Consider the following 4,854-nt stretch of genomic DNA (forward strand, 5'->3'; position numbering starts at 1 on the left):
TTCAAATCACAATTTCACCACATTTGGGTTTGAGTTATGTACCTCTATGTATGTCTACCAACTACCTTAAAATTTCTTTTTTATTATAAAAGAAATCTCACATGCGGGTTGAATAGGAAAATCAAACCTGTAAAATGATACAATAGAAAATAGTTATACAAGTTTTAAAAAAATAAAACAACTAATTTAGGAATTAAAAAGTTGTTGTACTTGCATATATTTGTTGTTGCTTACATGTCACATAACATTTTTAACATAACTTTCGAATGAATACATTCATCTTTATTGTATTGGTTCTCCCACTCATGTTTCATATGATAAATGAACTAGAAGATGCTCTATGGAGTAAAAAACATTGGAGAAAATATTTTTTCTAGTTTACACAATGTGACTTCAATATTATCTTCCCAAATACGTAGATTGACTTCTTTCAACATTGATGAACAAATTTCCCTAAATAAATTACTCAACTCGATTAACACATTCCATATTGATTTAGGCAATACTTTAAAAGAAATGGGAAATGATCATTGGATTCGTTCTAAAGAAATAATCAACTCAGTTAACACATTACCTCGTGTCAACACATCTTCTTAAAGTGGAAGCTTATGAGAAAACAAAAAAAAAAACCATCAATGCCACACATAAGAAAGATGATATAATAATTGATAAGTCACTGACTATAACCCTAAGTTACCATAATAAGATAAAGATTTTAGTTCTTATAACTAAAAGAAAACTTAATTTTCTTTCAAAATTTATATATGTAATTTTTATTCCATTCAAGTACATAATTTTATAGGATATATTATGTGTCACTCTAGACAACCATAATAAGACCCACTAAACTACACATTAATTTAGACTAAGTAGTCTTAAATTTCCACTACCAATTAACTCCCACTAGTGTTGCCTTTCATTCCCATTATATGCATCATTATTTTTTACCATGAGAACTAAACTTTTCCCATTCTTTTGTGGTTTTTTATCTTCCCAGGTGTCCATTCAATCTCTTAATCAAATAAACATAATTAAAATTACAAACAAAACCCAAAATTATATCGACCCCTATAAATAATATCATTTCCTCCTTCTTCAAGAGCATTCATCCTCAAATTTCATGACTACACTTCCTTCAATAGAAAGAATAAAGTCAACACCATGATAACAAATAATCCTTTTATTAGTTTTCCATTCAAGAATTGGAATCCTAATAAATATTATTGTTTGATTGATTCCAAATGAGGTGTTGTAGAGACATTTCATGGACAATTCTTCCTTGCATTATTAAATAGACAAGACAACAATATTTGCACAATTAGAAAAAATATCTTTGTTATTATTACTATTGTGATGATTATTCTTCCTTCCTCTTTATTTGTCACCTATTTTTCTTTTATTTCTCCCTTTTCTTTTATGTTAACTCTTTCTTTTTCTCCATCTCTCTCCCATAACAATTACAACATGACCATCAATATGTACTTGGAGACAAACTTGTACCCTCTAGTTGTGGATTAGAGTATGACCAATGGCTTGGTCACCCTTGTCCCATCCTAAATATAGATTTCACTCTGTGTGAGGGGGCATAACTTTGAATATTGAGACTGTGAGATTCTTATTGCTTATTTAGAGACCACATTTGAATTCACTTTCAAATACTTGGATGACTTTTGTATTCGCCAATATAGCTCCTTCTATCCACACCTCCAACATTGTGCCAACTTTGCAACATTCAACATAGTGACCATAAACATCAGTGTTGATCAATGATGATCTTGAAGCCTTGATGTCTCCAAATCCTTGGTGTTTGATGGAAGGTTGGAGTTATTGTGTGGGTGGGTGGGTTTTGGGTAGAATGATGTGTAATCCACTCTTTGTTTGAATCTAAAACAGTTTGGCATCGAAACCTTTTTGAAAAAGATTGTTTTATGAAGAAATGGAAAAACAACCTGTTGTTTTGTCATTTCAATCGATTGTTTATCACTTCGAGGTTTTTGAAAAGGGTTTAAAGTTGTTTGACTTGGTTGACTTTGTTGTCAAACCAATTCAATCGGTTGTTTCGAGGATTCAACCAATTTTTTGTTGAAAATCCATAACAAAATTTCTGTTATGTTTGCAAATCAGCTTTAAATGTTTTCTAACTGAATAGACTCCTGCTTTAAATGTTTTTAACAGCTTTTGAAGTATTTAAAGAGGTTGTTATACTCTCTTAAAGTTTGATAACAGTTTTGAGACATTTGTGAAAGTTTGAAAACAAATTTGAGTTTTCAAGATTTGCATTTAAGCTTTTGGGTTTTCTCAAAGAAGTGGAATAGGATTGCTGTAATCTTTTGATTTGATCTTCATCGGGTGTAATCCTTTCTGAATCTATTGTATTTCTGAATACTGGTGTGTAAGTGCAAAATCAAAGGGTGTTCTTATTTCTAAGGTGTTTGTGTGCCAAAGGAAGTGTGTGACTTGAGGTGTTCAAGGTCACTTCTTTGGTGGTGTGTCTGTAATCTGGATGTAGCTCTATAAGAGTGAGCCGGTATAAATTGTGTTAGAATATATGACCTTAAACAAGAGGGGGGGGGGGTTGAATTGTTTAAAAGAGATTTACGAAAACTTTTGAATGTTTAATGAAATTTTGTGAAGAAATCCAGAAGAGGAATCAAGTTAGCCAAGAACACGAATTATTTTAAAGAAAAACACAGAAAAACAATCGGTTGTTTCTTCGAATCAATCGGTTGTTTATACCAGTTAAAACTTAAACAACTTAAAAACAAAATTTAAAGGAGTTCAGAGAAAGAGAAATGTACACAAGTAGTTTATACTGGTTCACTCTTACAACAAGAGCTACATCTAGTTCCCAGAAACCACTGGGTAATCCACTAAGCAATCAAACCAGATTACAAACACCACACACCAAAGTAGTGACCTTGAACCCCTCAAGAAACACACTACCTTTGGCAAACCACACTAAGAGTATTGATCTTGAACATCTTAAGAACACACATAAATACAGAAGATTGAGAAAGGATTACACCTGATCAAAGTACAATCTGAAAAGAATACAATTGCAAACCTATTCCACTCTCACTTGAAAATCCAAAGCTTGATATGAATCTTGAAAACTTAAGATCAAATACGTCAAATTGAATTTCTCAAAATTGTTTCTTACCCTTTAGAAACATATAACAAACTATTTATATTTTCCAAAGATTGGTCAAAACATATAATGAAGGAGCGTATTCAGTTAGAAATCATTTAAGACAGATTCACCATTCAAAACAGAATTCTATTAGGATTTTCAAAGAAACAATCGGTTGAAACCACAAAACAATCGATTGACAGGTAAGTCAACCAAGTCAAACAACTTTAAACCTTTTTCAAAACATCCAAGATCAAAACAACTTATTGATTCGACAAAACAACAGGTTGTTTTTCACTTAGTTGAAAAAACATTTAATTTCAAAAAGGTTTTAATTCACATCAGTTTTAGATTCAACAAAAGAGTGGATCACACTTTAATCTACCTAGATCCCACCCACACATAGCAGCAACACCAGCCTTTCATCAAACACGTTGAATTTGGATTCTTCAAAGCTCTTGATCACTCTTGATCAACAAATTGCTTGTGTGCTTTTCTCTTACCCTGAACTCATTTAAATTATGCTTTCAAGTTGTTTTTAATTTTGCTGATATAAACAACCGATTGAATTGCAAAAACAACCGGTTGATTTTTTGTTAATCAACTTAAAAAGTTTTAATTGATTGCTTTCTGGATTTCTATATCTGTGATTCTGCTTTGAACTTCATTATACCTTTAGAGTTTGCGAAAATCTTTCATAAACAATTCACCCCCCTCTTGTTTAAGGCCATATATTCTAACAATTGGCATCAAGAGCTTGGTACTTGAAAAATACTTAAGTTTGATCCTAAAAATCTTTTTTTTATGGCTGAAAATTACCCTTTGGGAGGGTGCATCAATAAACAGACCACCTTTGTTATGTGGTTTGATTACCAATTTTGGAAGGTATGTATGAAGATCTCTGTTGAATCTCTTGATAAAGGAATATGGGATGCAATTGAAAATGGCCTTTTTATTCCTAAGCTTGAAAAGGATGGTGTTTCTATTGAAAAGCCTTGGTCCCAATGGACTGGTGCAGAAAACAAACGAGCAAAGTTTGATTGCATTGCAAAAAATATTATCACCTCTGCCTTAAATTCTGATTAGTTTTTCAGAGTCTCTCAATGAGGATCTTCTAAGGAGATGTGAGATACTCTAGAGGTAACTCATGAAGGAACAAATGATGTAAAGAGGGCAAGGAAACATACTCTAATCCAAGAGGATGAGATGCTCAGAATGCTCAAAGGAGAATCAATTGTGGATGTGCAAAAGCGGTTCACTCACATTGTCAATCATCTCATGAGTCTTGGAAAGGTCTTTGACAAAGAAGAGTTGAATATCAAGATTCTCAAATGTCTTGATAGATCTTGGCAACCTAAAGTCACGGTTATCTCATAATCAAGGTGATGTGATTCCAATAGTCACATAGAACAAGATTCTTGACACTTTGAGGAATCACCTTGAGCTGGAAAATGTAGAGGCACTTTCTTAGAAGTTGGATCATGGTTCTAAGATCAAGAACTCACCAATAACAAGTACCAAATCCCAAACTCATTTGGATGAACCAAATATTGTCAAATTGAATCAACAAAGGAATAGAAACTAGATTAACCGAACAGAATTAAGCTACTAAACAAAAGAACCGAACAGAAATAAAAACAAAACAGAATATAGGTGCTGAAAATAGAAAAACCGAAAGCTAGACAACTCAAAAACACAAGGCAACATGAACAATTGAAGAAGAA

This window comes from Phaseolus vulgaris, chromosome 6 (genome assembly GCF_000499845.2).
Source record: "Phaseolus vulgaris cultivar G19833 chromosome 6, P. vulgaris v2.0, whole genome shotgun sequence".
Lineage (NCBI taxonomy): Eukaryota > Viridiplantae > Streptophyta > Magnoliopsida > Fabales > Fabaceae > Phaseolus > Phaseolus vulgaris.